This window comes from Pipra filicauda, unplaced genomic scaffold (genome assembly GCF_003945595.2).
Source record: "Pipra filicauda isolate LSUMZ 115617 unplaced genomic scaffold, ASM394559v2 scaffold19_size4547281_pilon, whole genome shotgun sequence".
Taxonomy (NCBI): domain Eukaryota; kingdom Metazoa; phylum Chordata; class Aves; order Passeriformes; family Pipridae; genus Pipra; species Pipra filicauda.
In genome coordinates this window covers 1328152-1350326 of record NW_024104309.1, presented here as the reverse complement: position 1 = coordinate 1350326, position 22175 = coordinate 1328152, and the positions used below count along the sequence as shown (strand labels likewise).

Sequence of the window (22175 nt, the reverse complement as noted above, 5' to 3'; positions counted from 1 at the left end):
TACTGTAGTTCTTGGAAAAGGGATTCAGTTTCCTTATATGAGAGCTTAAAGTTTAATACAGTGCTTTGTTTTTTTAATATTCATTAAAGCACTAATAAAGTGATGATCAAAGCACGCAGCCGTCATTTAACGTAAAACAAAGTCACTGAGCCTCGGGTGACATTTTTAATCAAGAAACATAAAACACATCTAATGAAATTCTTTTCATTCCTTCAGCTGAACAATAACCCATAGAGTTGTGAGTGCAAAAGTTTCAAATGGTAGTTTAGAAAAAAAAGAAACTTGTTAAAGGATTTTAAACAGCTAAAAAAATAAAAAGAATATGTTTAATTACGTTTTCAAAGGTTGTTAGGGGCTTTTTTAATTTACAAAACAGAGCTTTAAAAATAAGTAAAAACCATTGTTCTCTTCTGATCAAGAAGATGTAAACAACAGCAGTGTTCCAAAAAGAGGATCTTGGGAATAACACCATCTCTGCATCTGCCCACCATGATGACAATATGGCCAAACTAAAATAAAAGTTAATGACTTCCATTAAGCTTTCCACATGTTTGAAACAACAATGATATAAGACCCTGACTGAAACAGATGAAGCAAAACAAGTTTGACATAAGCTTCCAAATTGGGCCATGAAATTTGGAAAGTCTTATTTGTAACACCCACATGCGTGTGGGTGTTATACACACACATACACACACACACAAATAAGTACAGACAAAGGGAACTATTATGGCAGCAGGTTGTGGTTCCTGATAGGCAGAATTTTCGGCTATATGTCTATTTTATTGTTTTGATCAGAGCATGATAGAATGGAAAATGCATGTAAGAAAGTTAGATCATGACAGACTTTTCCATGGCAAGCTGTAACTTTCTATGGAGGAATAGGAAAGAATGTTTATAGAAAAAGCTTACTTTTTTTTCGTTTGTCCAAGAAAAAAGCTTGCAGGCCTGCGACAGTTATGGAAGGGAGAAGGAAGAAAACAACAGTATTGTTTTGCAGAGAAAACTTTTCTCTGTACATGATCGTCCTGATTATCTCTTTATTTCCATTGGATAAATGAAAAACATTATCTTAATGTCTGCACTGTTGAGTGGGTATTCCTAAAATAATACTGGCAACAGTGCAGATACTTAGCGAATACCTTCAAGTTGTCCAAGATAAAACAGAAACACTCTAAGATTTCCTTGTTTCTTTTTCCTTCGAGAGGAAGAATCAACTTGTTTGTTTCCAGAAGTAGCTCACTCACATTTTGTAAATGTAGGAATGAATTTAACTTCCCACGCATAGCTTTTATTAAGTGATAAATCATCAAAGGATAATACAAGTTTCTTCTTTGTAAACAGAAAAGTATAGGTAAGTAAGATGTGAAAGCATACTTAGACATTTTATTTTAGCCTACTTTGGTTTTTTTTTTTTTTTATCTGGAGCAAGATCAGTCTTCTTCCTACTTTTATTTCACACTTTTAAGACGAAATACTTAAAATGTGAAGCGCTGATTAGCTTTCCTGTGATGCTGAAAGATTTAGTAGACTCTGTGGGTGAGGAAACCTTTCTCTTTTCCTGCAAAATGCGTATTTGGCAGGTATTGTATAGCAGAATTCTAATGTTACATTCCCATTCCTACTGAAGACTCAGTAAATCAGAGACATTAAATCATGTGATATCTTAGCAAATGCTAAAAATTTCTTACTTTTCATCATTTTCATCTGCATTAAAGTACCAGCTTTTGATAACATCTCAAGGTTTAACATTGTGAATAAGTTGGAAAAACCTTTGCATCTGATGTTGCAAACAGCCTTTATGGCATGTGTATTTAGCCTTGGCATGTAAGTGTATAAAGATCTGTTTTATTGGAGCAGATACTGTAGTTGTTCCCATACATGGAATGGCCCAATCACAAGCAGGAGTTTTCCATTGGCCCAACTTGGAGTTAACTCTCCTATTCCCAGAATAAGAGCCTTCCACTGTCAGCAGAGGTATGATATGTTGAATGTTACAGTCTGGAATCCTGCGTGGAGTAAAGTGGATCCAACAGAGCACACGAAAAACGTGTCTTCTTTGCAAATTCAGTTTTCTACCCTGGAAAGACGTTGATCTAGCAGGGGCAAGATCCAGAGCTGCAGCACAGCTCCCTATAGTTATTAATATCAAGTGGGGATTATTTGCCCAGCGAATTCCATTCCGCTTTAAACAAGGGTTGCTGTGCAGTGTTGCATTGTGCAGTGATGTCATGTCATTTTAAATGATGGCTTTTCTTTTGATGTGGTAATAATTGTGCTGTTATTCCTGCAAATTAAGAAGGCAATTCATTCGCTGTCTATAGAGGTCTGAGATTTTGTTTCGTTTTTGCTGTAGCTCTGTTAAAGTAACTTTACATCTCTTGGTATTTGTAGTGGAGATTTTCTTTCGCTGTTCACAATTACCCATTGTACTTCCTTTTTAAGCCCTTGATTTTGTTCCTCTCTGTAAGATTACTGCCTGACTAGGTATTGACTGCTCAGGAGAAGCTAACAGCGAGCAGCACCCCTCCCTCATACATAAAAGTACTTCTCCATGTAAAATTATTAATTTCTTATGACAGGCTTTGCTACTATGTACTGTAATAGACAAAGGAATTTTGGAATTCAAGCTACTTGAGAACAGGAAATACATGAGACATTTTGATTGAAAAGTAAATGGTTCACTAAAACTGCAGTTAATCCTTTTATTATCTTTCCAACAGCAGTTTCCACAATACTTTCATGAGGTAAGCTTCCTTCAGTCCAACTGTAACACTCTCATCGTTGCAGCTGGTTTGAATTTAGTGAGCCTGCTTCTTTCTCTACTACAGACAGTCGACAGGCTAAACAGGGTCTGGTGCAAAGCACTACTGATGTTTTGGGTCCATATTCTGCTCACTGCGTTTCATTGCCAAAACCGGTACTATGAGTATTCTGTTTTCATATTCTGTTAAATATTCTAATTAAGCAGTGCCTTCTCGTCATTGTGTCCCTCAGTTTGGTTTTTCCTTGGGCTCTGCAAGTAGTCTAAAGGAAACTACCTAATCTCTTTGCAATATCCTGTTATGTTTCATACTTAACTCATGTTATTTTAGTTTTATTAAATTTGGGGTTCATCTGCATTATAATCAAAAATATATCCAACAAAAATAATGATGCAATGCCTTTAAAACTTTAACTTCTGAAGATTAATTTCATGCTTTTTTAGATTTGATGTCCCAGACAATTGGAATTTTGATTGTCTGAGACAGCAAAAATTAGCAAGCTTAAATGGTTTTTGTTTAAAAAAAAAAAAAAAAATGAAAGAAAAGAAAAAGTTTCTCATAGCTGCATCTTTTGCTGCCTTTCAGTTCTTTGAGTACTTTGGTGAGTAGAACTGTGCTGATCTCCAGATATTGCATCCTTGGTTTAAGCCGCTGCTTGCAAATGTAAATATAGAGCTGCTCATTTAGTTGTCTAGAGTTGTTTGATTTGGACAAATCTGTTCTTGGCTTATTAGTTTACCCTTTTGCACTCTTGTGGCTCCATAAAGAGTAGAAAATTATGTTCCCATCATTGCGTGTGTATGTGCTCTGGGGCCTCCACAGAGAGGATCAAGGTAGGTGTATTTGTCTTTACGTAATTTCTACATATGCAATTAGTCTTTATAGAAATCGGGAATCCTAATGTGTGTGATACCCATGAAAGGAGCTGGATAGGGATAATATTAATGTCTCTACTTCATGTATTTCAAGGAAAATGTTCTAGACTTGTCTGTCACATTACATGCTTGTCTGGATGGGTAAGACTTCAAAGCAGAATTTTTTTTTTCATGTATATATGCTAAATACTCAGTTTGGGAGGAGTCTCAGTGGATTGATTTGGGTGCTCTATTGTGCAAAGTGAAATTCAGCACCTGTGCTGTTTGTACTCAGTTCTTTTGAATCCCTAAGGGTGAGACACTATAGGTACTGCATTAAACATGGGAAAATTGAGACAGAGGAGATAAGTAACTTGCCTAAAGGCATCCTGAGGTAATTCCAGCATTCCAGTGCAGATCTTGTGTTCAAATCACTACATCACACAAACTAACCATTTGCAATTTACCTATGAAGCAGATTTTTGTACAGATTACACAAACGATAGTGCTGGGGCTGAACTCCCTGTTATTTTTACTGCACGAGGCAGGTGGTTGGACATGTCATGGACATGTGCAAGCTTTCATCAGAAGGCTCAGCTGCATCCGTAACACTTCACGGGCAGCAACCTGGTTATTGGCAGTACAGGAGGAAGGGGCCTGTTGAGCAGATTAGTATTATTGCTGCTGTTCCTAAGGAAACCAGCACGGAATCTCTGTTCTCAGTAGATAGTGAGTATGATGCTGTCTATGATCCACAGGGAGTGAGTGTCTGGCAATGCATGGTGAGAAATGAGATCTCTACGGGCTAGAGCCACAGATGAATCTGAAGGACAGCTCTGCATCTGTGAGGAAAATAGGTCTGCATGCACCAGCTTACACGCTTTTGAGTTACTTCACCTAAACAATGAGTTTCCATGCCTGAGTCGAGGGAATGTTGTTGAAGTCTGGAAAGTATTTTTGGCTTTTGGAATGGAGGGTGTCATGCACTGATGCCAAAGGAGTGCTTTAAAAAAACAACAATAATATTAGGCTCACTTTCTTTCCTTTGAAGTCAATAGTAGGAAACATCCATTTTATCAAAGCTGCCTCACCAGAGATCTCTCTTTTTATTAGGTCTCTGATGGCATTTCCCGATACTGTCAAGGAACCGCAGCATTAAAAACACTCTGATTAGAGGAGTAGACAGCAGTGGTTTTGTGGAAGTACAATGTTTGTTTGTTTACAAAGCCCACTGCAGATTCCAGGACAGTACAAATGGGTTTAAACCTGCCCCAGCCCTGGAGGGCTGGCTGGCAGCGGGCTTTAGGCCTGGCTCCATGTCACCTCATGCTCAACCACCTGGTGAATTTGAACTCTTGTCTGTCCACAAAGAACTCCACACTGGCAGATCTTGCAGAGCAAAAGCAGTAGAAATTATTGGGCCCAGATTCTGTTGTGAGTGTGACTGTCCCACGTTTCAGTGCATTAGGACAGATATGCAAATGAGAAGTACAGTGCAGTGGTCCGACACAACCTTTAGGGGCTTGGGACCTGCCTTCTGGAGCTGAGCTGCAGAGGGGGGAGCTGCCAGGGTTTTTCCTGAGGGATTATCAACCTCCCAGTTCAGTCCCAGGATTGCTGATCCTTCAGCACATTTTGTGAGATGCATCTGCTTTATCAGGCTAATAGAAAAATGGTGTAGGATGCTGGCCCAGATGAAATTGTGCTCTGACCAAGCTGGGCTGGCTGCCTTTTTTGTTACTGTCCAGCAGTTTGATATGAATTAGGTGTGGCTGGCAGGCTTTCAGGTTTCTTTGTTTGCATAAATCTAAATAAATTAAAATCAAGTAAATTCCAGTTGTTGCTGCCAGCACCCAGAATGGTTTTCAAGTTCAGTTTTGTGCCTTAAAAATGTTATGCAGGACACTGAAGAGATCTGATAAATGGAATATGGTAGTCACAGGTATAACATGAAAATTTCATGGAGGGGGCTTTCAGATACACACTTCCTTTATCCTACAAGAACATTTAGTTCCACAAGATTTTATTTTATTTGACTTGATAAATTAATAAGTAATTTGGGACCTGGTTAAAGCATACTATTCCTGAAGATTTCCTGATATATTTATACAGATCTGGTGACAGTGTTAGGTATTGCTGTTCATTCAGTCTTTTAAATAAGAAAAAAAGTGAGATATAAACAATATTATCACCACAAACTAGTGAGCACTCACCCTATGAAACTCCCTGCCGTAGGATATAATGTAATTAATTGCCACTATTATGGTTGTCACAGTGTTGGATAATTTCCACTAACAATACGTGGTATCTACTGAAGGTAAGGTGATAGGACTAAGCAGGCAGTGGTTTAGGGAACAGATAGCTTTGTGACAAAAGGATGGATATTCATTTCCATGCTTTGTGTTAAAAATTCTGCAAGGTATTCCACCAGTTTTTTCAAACCAGTAGTATCACAGTAGAGCTTTGAGAAGAAAACTTAGTGAATGGGGGTCACCTTCAATTTGGAAAACAGAATGATGGAGGGACGGTGAGCAGGACTGGATGATTTTATTACTGTTGGCATTTTCTAAACAGTGTACTACTTTCCATTTCAGAATGAAAAAGTGTTAAAAAGACACTTTTTTTTGGTTGTTTAAAAGCTTTCCTCATTTGATTTATTCAGTGGTTTATTTTGTTAGTGCAGTCCTCCAAACAATTATATTTCAGCTCATCCTAGACTGATTTATCTTCTCTTCATTCTTCAGTGTTTTGATTTGGCTACTGAAATACATATTTTTTTACCACAATTTCAACTGTGACCTGATTTAAATACAAAGAAAATGATCCATTTTCCCACAAAGCCGCAGATATTTGTCAGAATCCTAAACATTGAGCTTTTGAAAAGTACCTGGCAGTGATCTGATTGACAGAGAACTTCATAAAGGGAGGGAACACTTCTGTATTAGAAGTGGGGACTGTGCTGCTTGGCCCTGTTGTGGAACACAGAAGAGGCAGTTGTACCAGAACTCCTCCAAGCCAAGCAAAGTCATTCATGTTCTTTGTCAAACAATATAGGCTGCAGTATGCCCAGCTTCAAAAAGTGAAATTTATTAGTTGTGACCTACAATGCCTGGCTGCCAGACAAAGTTCTAGGCATGTCTCCCAGGTCTTTTTTTGGAAAATTTCTTCTAGGCTCCTTTCCCTTCCCTTTGCCCAGTTTGCACACAAAAACATCTCGATACCATGTTTTTATCTTTATTCTCTTATCCCACAAAACTCAACAAGTTTCTTTCTCATTTTAAGACACTCAATTATTTCCAGCTCTGCTGTGGCCTGGCTCTGGATGAATCTCCACGTGTAGATTTATTCAAACTTCAGTCTCAGCACAGACCTATAAACCTCTCATGGGGCATCACCTTTTGAAGATATCTTGCAAACAGCCTCCTAACTCCCAATTTATTCCAGCTGCACCACAAGATCACTTTCTCAGCCGTGCAGATCAATGGATTTTATCAAATAATCACATCTGAAGAGCAAAAAGGGAAAGGCTTTACGTCCTCAAAGTGCTGGGTTTGCAGTAACTGTTCCGGGTTTCTGTAGCTCACCATTTCCCGTGTAGCAAAAGTGTGACAAGGTTTCTTTCTCACTGAGCCTCCTGGCTGGGAGTGAATCATCCATCGGTTTCACGGTGTGAATCTGCACAGTAGTAAAGATCAAGTGATACACCCTCAACCAGTCAGATGCATTCTCCACCTTAGTCATAAGTTTTACAGAGCAGGAAATACAATTGTGAACTGCCTGCTTCCTGTACGAATGTCTTAATACACCTCAGGAGTATCTCAAAGATGTGTCCAGCAGTTGGGTCCTAAAACTATGATTCTGCAGGGTCCAGCATCATTTTGGGAGGGTGGGGTGTCTCTGGAAGCTCTGGGAAAGCAGGTTGTATTCAGTGATTTGAAGGCAGTCTGCAGTTATCTAATATCTAGGAGCAGTGAGGGAAGGTTTTTTTCCCCCTGAAATTTCATTAAAAAAAATTTGCTTCTGAATATTATTAATCCTGTCATTGGACTTGATGATCCTTTTGGATCCCTTCCAACTCAGAATATTCTGAGATTTAGAGGGTGGAAAATTTGTGAGTTCTAAAATTTAAAACAAAGTATTTGTGATAGTGTTCTTGAGGTTAAGTGCTCAGCTTTATTTTATTTTCTTTGTATGTGTTCTGTGGGGATTATTAAAAATGGTATGGAATTGTTCGGAACTCTCAGTGATTTAGTCTCTCTGAACAGTGATTAACCTCGAGAAGGAAAAATAGTTTGTATCACCTGGCAGAAGGCTTGGTCAAATTAAAAAGCAGTAAAATTAAATATTGTTATAAAACTGTACCAATGATATACTTATTAATGTTTCTTATTAGGCCCATACGTTTTAATACTCTGTATTAGTGAAGCCTATGTCATTTAATAAAAATGTTAATCTGCATTTGTGGGCAGCACAGAGGCCATATAGTATACTCTCAGGGGAGAAAAAGGAATTTAGTGCACATTAAAAACTTTATACAGTCTTTTATGCAGTTGGAGCTCAGTGCTCAGTGTGATGCATTTGTTACTTTGGGGCAAACCAGCAGCAGTTGGCCTTTGACATGGGATGAGAAATGAAAAGCACAGGGTGTTTATCTTGGGCTGCACGGAGGGCCAGATTCTGAAACCTTCACTTGCTCATTCAGCGAGTGGGCCTAGTAGAAAAATAACATGCTGTTTAAGCTAAATACATCATAATGTAACCTTCTGGCATCTGACAGCTGACATCGAGCAAGACTGTCAAAAGCAGGCTGGTTTTGGGTAGCTTTGTTTTGGAGGTGCCCTGCTCTAATAGGGCGCCTCTGAAGTTTTCTTCCTCTTAAACCAGAAGTGTGGAACTGAGTTACTGAAACTTTGTGAACACTTCTGGAAATTTTGATCTTGGATCTCCTTTCCCTTACAAGTGCAATGAAACAAATTTCTCTGGAGAACAGTCAGGATGAATAATCACAGTAAGGTACCGAAGCCAGTAACATAACACATCCATAATGCTATTTTGCATCTCTAATCATTCCCTCTGCTGAGAATCTCAAAGCTCTCTCAAGCTTTTGCCTGCCTACAGCATTTCCTGTGTGAAAACTCTTGTGCCCAGATCCTAGATAAAGTTGAACTAAGTCAAATTACGCTGCCACTTTCTGTCCCTATTTAAATTGATGTAGTTGTAAAGAACCCCTGAATTTTAACCAGGGAATGTGAGCCCAGAGTGGCTCAGCCAAAAAGCGCCAGAAGTCACACACTGAGTGCCTGGCAGAAAAGGCCAGAAAGAAAAGACTTCTTCCTTCCCAAAGTGTTTTCTCTTCCACCTATTTCGTAAAGCCAGTGCGAAGTTGTGCACCTTTGCTGACCAGAAAGTCTCCTCTACTTCAGAGCATTATTCACAGGAGTAAGTGTGTGCAAAACAGCTATTTTATGTACTGTGGCTTTCAAAGAAAATGTTGCTGTTACAGAGAATTCAGTGCCCTGTATTCTGTCTCAAGGACACCTGTATTTTCTGTGTTTGGCTAAGTCAGAAGTGGCTTCATTTCAAATAGCTGTGCATTTACATCACAGACATTTGTCAGTGCCTGACTTTTCTATTTACATCCCTGGGCTGCTTGTGGAGTCAAGGAACAATAGGAGTTTTATTTCAAAGTCTGCTTTAGTTGTCTATAGCAGTGTCTTCCCCAGATCTCCTTCTTTTATTGTTGTGTACAGATAACATATGTGTGAAGAGATCCTACACTCAGGTACAGTGTAGCTCCAGTGTTAAATAATTGATATTGATCTGCCTTTTGAAACTGCATCCAAGGCATTTAAAAGTGGGAAATGGAAAAAGCATGTTCTCATAATCCAGCTCAGTAAAGTTTGCACAACTGCTCTTTGTTTCATCATGCCTACAATAAATCTTTCATTTTTGCCAATTGAGAATGCCTACTAAATCTGCAAATGATTACTTCCCTGAATTGTGTTGGGATTCTTGCAATACATTTTTCTTACATGGGTAATGATAAAATAAGAGTCCATCAAAAATATTTTATTGCCTGGCAGAGAGCCTTTTATGAAATGGTTTTGATTCAAGGAGATTCTTCCAAGTGTTTTAGAACCGTTGCTTACAACTTCCCTTTAACCCTTGAATGGAGGGCTGCCAGGCCCTGGGAATGTCAGGAGTAGTGCTACAATGAGCTGGTGGAATGCAGAACCTGGATATCAGTTTAACCTGCAGCCCTCAGCCTCGGCCTGAGCGAGCGCTGCTTCAGCCAGTGCTTGTAAAGGGGATTGTGTTACCACGAGATTAGAAAGCTGATGAATGTCAGACTGGTGGGAACCTTGTAAAACTAATCTGCTGTATCCATGTTGATATGATTTCACTCTGTTTCAGTGAGGGAGTGAGGAAGATGGAGTATTACAAAAAGGAAAACACAAGGTAAAGCTGGTAGGGCCATCTGAGTCACCAGTCCTAGCCTCCGTGATCCCAGGTATCACAGGGTAATCCCTTCAGGATACCCAAAGGCACAGGGCACCTTCATGTCTGCACCTTCCAGAAGGTGTGTCATCAACACTGCAAGTCAGGTCCTTTCAGTCACGTGAAACAAATCTTGCCCTTTTGCCCCCTGTTTTCAAAATGGGCACCACTACATTTGTCTGCCTTTGCACAGGAACTGCCCAGCTCTAGGAATTGCTTTGCTTTCCCTTCCAAAGAGACACAGTCTCAGCCCAGTTCCCTGTAGACCTCAAGCAAACTGTCTCCACATAAAACAAGGCCCAGGGGGCTTTTCCTTAAATGGCACGAGTCATGATGCCTGAAAACACATTCTAGAGAAGGGAGAAGGGATCTGGCAAGAGATCTACCTTGTGGTACTTCCTTGCACTCACAGAACAGCAGTAGACCTGACTCAGTGTGGGGTGCTCTCAACAAAACCACATCTGTTGCTTGACACGTTGCCCATTTGCCTCTGTGTAATAAAGTGTCTCCTCAGAAGAGACATGGGAGATCAGAAAAAAAGCAGACTATGTGAAAATATTTTAAAGTATCACACTTATTCACAGACTTTTATCTTCCTGCATATCCTCAAACATAATGATATTTTTAATTGCATGATTGTGGTGATCTCAGGGTTCACTGTTTACAGTGCTTTGGTCTAACTAAACATTTTTAGCTTGTCCTTTGTCTTCAAGGCCAAGGAGTGAAAAGATGACAACAAGCACCCAGGAACCAGTCATGCATCAGATGCACAGAGCACACCAGCTTAGTCAGTGTCTTTTAGCCAGGTAGATGCTAAATAGCGTGTTTTCCATATCAGACTGGCAGACCTTCTCTTGTTTAAACCTTAATTCTGGGCTGAAATTATATGCCAAAGTTATCTCAGATGATCACTGACCATTTCTGTTTAGATTTTGAAAGGAGGCAATCAGAAATACTTTCAGGTGTGAAGAGACTTTGCTGAATTTAGAGGGAGAGGTATTGGAGGTACACAGTGAAGATGACAGAAAAAGGCCATGTGAGGGTTTCTGTATCGTCTCTCCTCACAGATGGATATTGAAAAGCAGCAAATTTAGGACTTCGTGAAGAAAAGACTTTTTAACACTGAGCAAAGTTGAAGGGATCAGAGTGGAAGGAACCTTTGTGAAGCTTGGGTGTTCTTCCCTGGGGACTGTGATACCCTCAGCCTTCCTCAGTACCTCTCAGGCAACTTGTAGCTGGGCCACTAGAATGACAGCACGTTTAAAACATGAATATTTGTTGCTGCATTACTTCATTTCTAGTGCTGTAAAAATACCATTCTCATAATGGGGTAATGGCCTGCAAGTTCTCATGATTTCAACTGTTTTGGAGTTACAGGAGTTCTGTTCCTTTATGGCAAGCATCCATTTCTCATTTTAACATCTTTGGCACTCGCCTAAAGGATGGGAAATTAAAAAATGATTAAGGGGACAGTGAGACAGTCTTTTAAGGAAAGATTAAAGGAATTAAACTTGGGCTCGGGTGGGGAGAACAAGGAAAGGGAGGGTTTGTTTAGAAGAGCATAGAAAATAAATAGGAGCAATGAGGCAAAATCAAGCAGAAGAGAATTTAAAGCTAATCTTTCACTAAAAGTTTCCCAAAACGGAGCTGTATTTTAGAGTGGAATAATTTCGTAGTGGAGATGGAAGATGCCCAACTGTATGAATAATATAAGCTAGACTATCTGAAAAACTGAAAATTAAATTGTAGAGAATAATTTTGAATGCAAACTTTCTCCTCATTTCTGCCATTCTGGGAGGATAGATTATTGCATTAATAGGTGGAAGAGAAGGAGGTGCATTGGCAGGCACAGGAATACAGCTTAAGCCTTCAGGTGTCTGCACTCAAGATATTATTTGTATGTTTTTGTCCCCCTAGCATTGCTATGAGGTAGCTGGAGATAGTCACCATGCAGAGCATGGGGTGCTCAGCATCCCCTGAAGCCAGGGACCCCACCATCCTTCCAGGCCAGACTCTCAGACCATTTCACAAACAGATGCTGTCATTGCACACTGGCAAGTATGAAATCAGGGATGACTGTCTAGAACAGTCAGTTTGTCAAGAGTGATACCTTTTGTTTTGCTTTGCCCTTACCAGATTTGACCTTTAGAGAACAAAACGTTTCTCCTCACCATGGGTGAAAGCTTTGCTACTAATTCCAATGAATGCTAACGTACCACTCAGACAGACCATTGTGCCAGAAATGACTGTGCTGTGACATGTGAATGTTTTATTTCTGCTGTGAAACTGGGCAGAGAAAGACTGTTGAGCACAGCAGCTCCACCTGCAGATTCCTGGTCCAACTTCCTCCAAATCCAGGCAGTGAAATTCCAGTGTTGGATCCACCTTGTTTGGTTTGCAGTGATGGGTGTCCCAAAGCCCTGGGAATGAGAAAGGATTGTCTTTGTGTAACCCCAGCAGTGAGAATTTAGAAGGTAGATTAAGTTTGGTGTGAATATTTCAGCTTTTCAGATATAGCTTCTGATATGTGTCAATTGTTCTTGGAAAATCAGGGTTGGAACACAACTCTGAATGGCAAGAGAAAGAAATGGGTATTGTAGTCATCCCAGATACTTTCTATTTCGATTGTTTATAGCAACGCTGACAAAAACTAACACTATACACAAAACTGGTTTTGAAACTACCCTTTTTTTCAGAGTTAATGACCCACAGGCTAATGGAAATTTGCCAGTTTTTACCAGCTGGGATCTGGCCTGATTTTGCTGGGAAATAAAAGTGCAAGGCAAAGAAACCATTTGGATTTTTGAAAGTTTGTGATGGTTGTCTTCTCTCATTTACAGAGCCTTCACTTTTTCGGTATGTTGCATTTACAATTGACCTGTACTTAGCAGAAATGCTCTCTTTGTCCAAGGACAGCACACCCTGATCACCCAGGAATTCCCTTTGACAGCTGCTCTTAGATGCGCTCCTGTGAAAACCGAAGCCCATCCCAGTCAGTGTGAAAGGACTTGTATTAAATCATGGCTTTGAGGATGCACTGACACAGCTCAGCTGCTCTGGGTCCATCCAGTAGAGGGTAGTCATATGCATTTTATGATGCACTCCTTCATTTATTGCACTCAGGTCTTTCCCAGGTATTACCTTAGGACTTCTCACACGATAAGCACGGCTGACTTGGCTCACATAATTAACCTGGGAAAGGCAGACTCTGTACCTGAGTGCATTTCTTTGTAAAGTCAACAAAAGAGGGGGAGTGAGCCGTTCATACTAATTATATATATAAAAAATAATCCCTAAAGGCAAGACTATATAATGTGCATTATGTTCAGGCAAGTATGGGATCATTAGTGTCATTCATGATAATTTGATTTACCCCCATGGCTTCCAAACAATACGTGGCTCATAGCCTCGTGGATTGGTGTGTGTTAAGAATTGCATGGCAGCCTTGCATTTTTAGAAGGAGAGCTCTTAGGTCTTACTATGATGAAGGCTCTTTTGTTGTAAAAGTTTCTTTACTAAGAAGATAGATGTTACTTCAGTTCACACTAAACAGATTGACTCTGGAGTTTTCAGTCTCAGTTTGCCAGAGACAAATTGTGAAAGAGTCTAATTGTAGCCTAAACAAAACCATATTTTCCTTAAAAACATGGCAGTGTATCATTCTGAATCTGTGGTGCTTTGCCCAGGAACCATTTCAAGAAAAAAAAACAACTTGTGCAAAGTAGCTACCTTAGACAAAACAAACTATCAAACCTATATATTAAACTAAGTGCTTTTGATTGCAAGCTGCACTGAAAATGTCGTCGTTTTAATTCTGTCCCTCCATGCAGTCAAACACACCCGTGTATACTTAGGAAAATGGTAAATATAGAATACTGGCAAAAGTAGCTTAAATACTGGTAAACAGAAAGCTGGACTGTCTTTCCAGGACTGGTTGCAGCCCATTTTCACTTAGATTATGAAGGATGAAGAGCAGAGAGCCTTTAAATCCTGATTCCTAGTTCTTCACAACATTTATCAGTGTACAGTGGCTTTATTCATGACCTGAGTCTGGTTCTGATAAATTTTGAGAACTGTTTCATAATGTTATTGTAGAAATTATAGACACATCATTTAGCTATGTAGTCGCTGTGCTTATGTGAGGGCAAGAGATGTTGATGGGAAGGGCTGAGAGCAAAAGGGCTGATTATTCTGCTAAATATGTAGAAATCTTTGCTGATGAGAAGGCAGCTCTCTGCTGCTGGGTAAGCTGGAGCAACTGTAGGGTGGCCATTGCACTCCCAGATGGAATTGTGGCTAAAGCTGCTCTCCTACCCTCCCACCTGCACTTGGATTTGGCCATCTACTCGAGCAGCCGGTGGAGGAGACACCTCTGCTTCCCCACAGTGTCTCACACCTGTGGTTTCTCCAGGCGGAGCAGAGTCTCCATCCTTTGTGCACCTGTGTGGAGCCTTCCCAGCTGCAAACTTTAAGCCTCTGCCAATTCCTGAAGGCAAATTTCAGCAGCGCTGAAAGCAGGGGCAAAATTCCCATTGACCGGGAACAAGCAGGAACATGGCCAAGGCCAGAATGATACAAGCTTAATAATCAATCCCCCGTTCACAAGATGCTGAGAGCTTCTGCTGCAGAGGTGGACAGCTTTCCCTGGGCTTTGCTGTACTCAGCCCCAGTGTACAGCCCCTCTGAACGCTGTCCTCCTTAAGCTGCTCCACATGTTTGAAAACAGGGTGATTCAGTTTGGTGATTCAGTTTGGGAGGCTTTGAAGTTTTTAGCTCAGGTTTAGGGAAAATATGCACCATGAATCATCCAGGAACTTTGTTTTCTCAGTGAGTTCTGTGGTTATTGCACATTACGGCAATGTTTAGGGCAAAACAGTGTAAGACATTGGAGCCTTTTGTTGCAGCCAGTGTTCCTCAAATTCAGCAGACAACACATGCCTGGCAGTCATTTGGGGGCTGGGAGGGAGGGCAAGAGGAGGGAGCATGTCTTGTTTGAAAGTATCAATGAGCAGTACTAAAAGGACAAGAAAGGAAGCAACTCCTTTATCCTTTCTTCCTTTGTAAACCCGGCCCTCTCTGTTTCATGGTGGATGCAGAATTCCAGCTTTAGCACATGGTGATCACTTCAATTTTTGGTCTTGAGGTAGCCAGGAAACAAAAAATTGAGGTAAGAATAACTGGCCAAAGGATGGTTCATTCCATATTAGCCCAGTGTATCAGTTAATTCAGTAATTAATAAAACTGACAGCTGACAGTGGTGCTTAGGCCCATGTGTTAGTTGTATCCCCTTTAGCACCCTTTTGGTGGTATCAAGGTTAGGCCTAAAAGGAGCCCCAGCACCATGGGCAAGTGAATGTCCACGAGGGGCAGTCTAACCCCTGTGCTGATGTGGGGGAGACCTTGGCAACTGCCAAGGTCAGCAGAAGGCTCAAATACTCTTTTTTTCACCCATCTTTTGTAATAGTCCCTCTGTGGAAGGAGCTGATTGAGAACAGGAAAGGAGCTGTGAAGAGCACAACATTTATAGGAGCCTGAACATTCTTCAGACCCAGTGTAAGATGCAGAACTTGGAAGTACCAGAGATGGGGTAGACGAGGCTGGTATTTGGCACAAGGAGAGGTTGTGAACATTTGGGTTCAGGACACAAGCTCTGTTTCCCCTTCAGGAAGGCAAAAGGCATCTGTGTGGGAGTCCTGTGGTTCAGCTGCAGTCCCTGTGTGTGTTTTGTTTGGATATTTCTGATCTCGTTACCTCCTTGGTTGGTACTTTGGGTTTTAGCAGTACTGTCCTATGCAGTATTTATTTTGGAGCTTGGCTTCTTGTGTTTGTTCTGAGTCTGTTCATTAATAATAATGGAGTGTGAAATCCTAACTCTTTTTTTTTTTTGTGAGTTATCAAAATAAATGCAGTCTTTGTGACCAGTTTTATTCATTTGTGGCTATATGATCTGTGTTATTTAAATATTTGCTCATCGCAGTACCTTTTTGCTGCCTTTGAGGAATTGAGTTCACTGAGAAGGGAAATAGTTTCTCCTTTACTTCCAGAGTTACTCATGACATGTTTGGAAAGACAAATAGCAAGAGAACACAGATGAAATGTGAAGAACACGTATACGAGCTAATGGTCTCACAACTGGGAAAATAAGAAAATCAGAGGTTACATCATATTATTGTAAGAATACATTATTTTGTTTTCAAAACTGTTATTCAACAGTGGGATGAATCCTTTAGTTATTTAGTGCTGGAACTTCGAAAATGGCTTGTGGTTGTTCCGTCGTTCTTCTCACGCAATCCCCAAAGACACAAAAGTTAGAGGCAGTGATTAATCTTTCTGTATTAATGGCCTGAACCAGCATTTACTGATGTCAAGAGAAAGCTCCTTATGTACTCTAACAGACTTTGGAGCAGGATGGTGATTTTTAAAAACCAGACATAAGCGGCAAATGAGAAGTAAATTAGGAAAATCTTTCCAAGTCCTGTAGTTTAAGAAATTGATAAATTCTGTTGTAAGACTATCTAGAAACCTTAAAATATACTTAGAAATACAGAAACACATGGCTTAGAATTCATTGTGATCATTTCCTACCTTTGATCTTTTCCTTTACTTGTGTGCATATGTGTGTATGTGAGAGTAAACAACGTAATCCTAATTGTCTGAAGATATACATATGCTTATATAATGCCATAAATGAGCACAGTGTTTGTGTGTAGATTTCCTATGATATATATGGCCAGTATAAATAAATTCTTGTCACGGTAGTGGGTTTTATCTATATATTTTTCTTATAAACTAGCAGGTAATAATTTAATTCAAAAGCTCCTTCCAAAAATGCAATTAATGTCTTTTGTTATAGTTTCCCTGGGTTTAATAATCCCCTCTTCCAGATTTATATTGGTTTCTGGAAAGTAATGCTTATTAGAGTGTTTTTCCAAATTGGCCACAATAATCCACTGAAATCTGCCAGCTGAATCATTGCTATGCTTGTGGAGTTGCCAGGATCGCCTGACAGTTATTACTGGGGTGGAAGGGGAGGGGGAAAGGGAATGAAAGTTTCATAATATGTCACTGTTATTGATACCTTGGCTGTAGCTCTTGAATTTGGATTGATATGTTTACTGAATTCTGTATGAAAGATGGAATGCCTGGTAGTGGATTGACAGCGCTGTTATAATGGAGACAAAATTTGGTAATTTTGTTAGACAACTTATTTTATTCTGGGCATATCTTAATGTGTGTGTGTATATATATATATAGATATAGATATATATATGCATGTGTGTATATATGTAAGTATAACATGTATGTCTGTATGTACACAAACTCCCCTCTCAGCCAGCCTGGTTCTTGAGAAAGGGAGGGGATTTATATTCCCTGATTAAGGGTCATGCTTTACATGCCAAATCCCACCACCTGTGCAAAACATGTTACCAAGTCACAGTTAAATCATTCACCTGCTGCCAGGCACATCTGACATCTTCACGTGCTCATTCCCTTCTGTACACTGCAGGTGGTGATGGAGCCAGGGAGTGAGTCTCCACAGGTCCAGTATGTGTTGTTTTCTCCCGTACTTCCAAAATAACTGAAAGGTGATGATTCTGCAGTGTCTGAATTAATCATCCACGCAAACTCCTGCAGAACTGGGCCTTCATTTTGAGATGGATTCTGTGACAATGGAGTGTTGGATCCTACTGCATAGCTGTAAAGGTACATAAAAGCAGAGCAGGGCTGCAGGGCTGCCAAGGCTGTGCCAGAGGGACAAAGTGCCTCTCCCATTACAAGCCTTGGCACCACCACTGGGACAGACTCATGTGGGGATGAGCACTGCAGGCTCTGGGTGTCTGGGATAAATATTGTGTCCAACAGCCATCCCTGGTGAGACTTTGCTCAGGGCACTGCCCACCCCCATGCATGGGATTTATATTCTGCTGGTGTAAATAAGCTTTTGTTAAAACCATCCGTCTGACTAATGGACAGGAGGGGAGGTGTATGACGGGGCAGACCCAGGCAGGCAGGCAGGCAGTACTGCAGGAGTGTACCAGGACATGCTTACATGGAAAAATGGTGGCTGTCGTTGCCCTGCCCAGGTCCAAAGTCTTCCTGATACAAGGGATAAAAGCCATTCTGGCTTGGATTTTTCTATTTGTGTTGTTGCAGCAGCTTGATTATGAAAGATTTGCCTTTTTTTTTTAGGTTATGGGCTGAGACAGTGGATGTTCACTTCAATGTAGCCAGAAAAATAAGATTCTTAAACATTCTTTCATTTCTCAATATGTGATTAAAGACAATGTCCATCTCAGCAGAGAGTAATGTGCAAAATGATGCTCTAAAGCACTACGAATCCCCTAATTTTCTTTATGATGAGGGTAAGTTTCCCTTAAGCACCAGCCAGCGCACAAGGCACGTTGCTTTGGAGGTGGCTTTGTCATCCCTTCTGTGTCCTGTCACAAAGGGTCAGCTCGAATGCTGTGCAGTTTGGGGGAGCAGCCACAGAGACGTGCTGCCCCCTGACATTTACATTTGAACACCAAACAGTGTGTTAGCACAAGCCAACTGGGCTGCAGAACCAGTCGTCTTCAATTTTCATAGTCTTGTAATTTGCAAGACAATTTTTGTTACTCTGATTGGGACAGAGATGATTTTTGTAATGTCTGTTTAAGCCATTTCAAACTTGAACATAAATCTCATTTTTAAGGGGATTTTGTGGTTTTCTTGGCTTTATGAATTTCTTTTATCCCTCTTTTATGCATTCTGCTAAATTAAACCAAAATAAACCCGAGGAAAAAAGTGATTCTTTAAAACAAATATATTATTTTATCCCTTCTTTGGACAGGAATTTTCATTGGGAGACAAGGATAGAACATTCTATTCAGCCTTTGCCTGCTGATTTATGCTGCTGTTGTTACAAAAGCCATAATGATGTCCAATAAGTAGTAACAGGAACTGGAAGGAGAAGCTTTGTAGTACAGTGCTGCTCCCCTTTTTCTCCAGCAGCTTTGTTGGTGGTCCACACATAATTCCAAAATGTGTTAGATGGTTTTTAGAGAGAAATATACAGTTTCTTTTGGTTTAGGAGAAGTCCAGGCCTAGGATGCCATCATGTAGGCTCCTACCATGGCTCTGAGGTGCAGGAACCTGCAGGTGAAGAAATGGTAGCTGTTATTTTCCTACAAAGCAGACCTTGGATTCTGGTAGGGGATGCTTCTACCCATGCTATGGGATTCTGCTTTAAGTGCTAGGAATAACGGTGAAGATCAGAGAGTGTATACACAGCAGGAGGTGCCTGCAGTCTGATGGATTGCTACAAGAAACCAAAGGTATTTGATCAACCCATCAGTGGTTTATGGTGAATATGTGTTGATGCCAGAGCTCTGTTTGACATGTATAAGTACTTTGAAAAGGTCACGAGTGCTGTTCAGCTGCATATCTCATATTAAATTATGTTTGTTATTGCAAGGTAGTAAGAATGGGTTGTCACTTGAAATCGAACTTGACAGTATCATTCCAAAGGTGCCTTTCAGAGCTTTGCTGTGATAGTAGAGGCAGTGGCATCAAAGAATGAGCCTTTGCCAGCATCTGCCACAGAGCAGCAGGTGAGACGTGACTGCTTTCTCCTGTGTTTATACATAGAAAATGACTGTGGTAACCCTGTGGTATCTGCTAGCAAATACTGATTTGTTAATGTTTGCCACAGTAAGTGGTTGATATTTTATCAGCATTACCAAAGCTGCATTTTAAAATTTTGCTTAATCCTGTTATTTTCAGCTGTTCATTATTATGGCAGTATGTTGTTTATGGAGGTTATTTCCATATGGGTAGCTGGAATTGTGTGTTGCGTGAGGGAAAGTTGGCTGTTTTGCCTATATAAGTGTGTATATAGGACTTGGTTTTGGTTTTGTGTTTCTTTTTTTCAGAGTAAGATCTCTCCCACTGCTAAAAGGAATGTTATCATACAGACTTGACCACAAGCGAACTGCACTTGTTAAATGTTTAGATGAACAAATAACATTTTCAGTAAAAAAAAAGATAATCTTCTTACATGGAAAATTTAGGCAAAAATGTTTGTGCAAAAAAAGTCTTTTGTCCCTGGCTCCTTATTTTGAGTACCTCTAGCAAAGTCTCTGTGGCTGCTTTGGTGCAAGTGGGATGAGAATCCAGACCCTTTGTGCCTGGTATCCTTCGATTGACTAGACAATGCAAAAGAAACATGCAGCATCAAGTTGGTTTAGCAACTAATATTTGACAATTTAAAGAAGTTTTCTTTTAGGCTGAGTTTTATGTAAAGCTGTTTACATTAAAGTGACATCCAATTAAAGTGTATCATGTAACCCACATCACAGTTCAGCACACATTTTCTGTTTTAGCTGACATATGGCCCCATTTATGAAAATAAAAATCATCATGTTTTGATGATATGTTCACATAATTTATGTGGAAAAGCAGGGGGAGAGAAGCAGGGAGAGGGAATGCTTTTGCTGTGTAAAGCTATTATTTTCTGTGATTCATTAAGTGTCTTTAACCCATGTGCACAGGCAAATCCCTCCTCCCCGAATTCCTGTCCAGCCCCTCTTCCCCCCTATGTCCGTGCTGGACAAAGGGACCTAATTTCTGCTGTGGGCAGAGACAGTAGATAGACAGAAACACTTTGTACATTATTATCCCATACCATAGACATTTTTACAGTAAGGAATTCTTTAGTATTCTGTAGAGGAGATAAATTAGTTAACCTAAAAACAAATCTGTGGCCAGCAGAGCTAATTCATCCCATTTTCCTTCGGTTGTCTCAAGGCTGAGTGCCTGTGAGGATTCTCTGATGTCTAGGAAAAGACAGTCTCCTACTGAGGACTTTTCTTCAGTCTCTCCTCTACTTAGCTGCCGATTTTCATAAAAAAGAGTAGGAACTTAATGTCTTTGCAACCAGCAATCCTCTGTCATTTTACCTGGAATTTCCTCTGTGTATGGAAAAGTCTGTCTCTCTTGCACACCTAAGTGTTTCAGGAAAGCCAGATTGCTTTCATTAAGATAACCTATTGATAGGATAAATGATTCTTCTTACAAAGTGGCCATGAATCAGGGACATGTCAGCACAAACTGGGGTATCTCAAGCCATCTACAGCCAAGGCTGGTGGTTTGGAGTTTCTGTCAGCGCCCCGAGCCTCGCTGACACAGGCTCTGCAAAAAAGAATAAGCTTCTAACCTGATTTTAATCTACTTCAGGCAAGACCGTAGCAAAGCATTATTTAAAAGCATATCTTTGCATTTTTCCCTTTAAACAAGTGCATTTAACCCCTCAGGCCTTACATTTTTTATGTAGCAGCACATCAGTGGAAGAAAAGTCGCTGCTAGCCAACAAAATCACCATCTGCAGAGGAATTAGCCTGTCAGTGTGCAGCGAAACCAGATTAATCCCTGGCTTTCCCACATATATTGGGAGATAGATCACTTTAAAATGTAAGCAGCATAACTACAGTGAATCTCTTGTTTATCCACTGTTTCAGGACCAAACAGTGAGGATTATTGTTTAAATGGTAACTGTTGAACATCACTTTGCCATCTTCTCCTTGCCAAGGTAAACTGGACTGTACACCTGGAGCCTGGTTATTTGCAGCATGAGACTGGCAAATTAAACCTTTAGACTGTACAATTTTGGTCAGTAGATGTTTGGCCACTGTCACAGAAAGCCATTGAGTCATGTCCTCTGTGAATGGACTCTTTAATGCTACCACAAAGAGCTCTAGAGAGACATCACCCAGACATTATATTTGGACTGTCCCTTTTCTTGGTACATGTGACATGTCTCCTGTGACATCTTTGCATTTGACATGTGACATCTTCTCATTTGTTGGAGCAGGAACAGAATCTCGTTAGTTGTAAGGTATTATACTGTAACCACTGAGCATTTCCTGCTCTCTAATGACTTTTTAGAATCATCGTTCTTGACAGAAGTTGATGCGAAAAGGAAAAAAACCCACTTTCTCATTTGCCTCTAACAATAGAAAAAACCTAATAAACATTGCCATCTAAAGTCCAGTGGGATCTAAACTGCTGATGATAACATTAA

At 40.3% G+C, this 22175-nt stretch overlaps 1 protein-coding gene across 3 annotated transcripts in view; it reads left to right on the top strand.

Annotated features, from left to right (window-relative positions):
* The window catches only part of GLIS1 (GLIS family zinc finger 1), a 189046-nt gene that overhangs the window by 100688 nt on the left and 66183 nt on the right, over positions 1-22175 (top strand). The window lies entirely within an intron of this gene.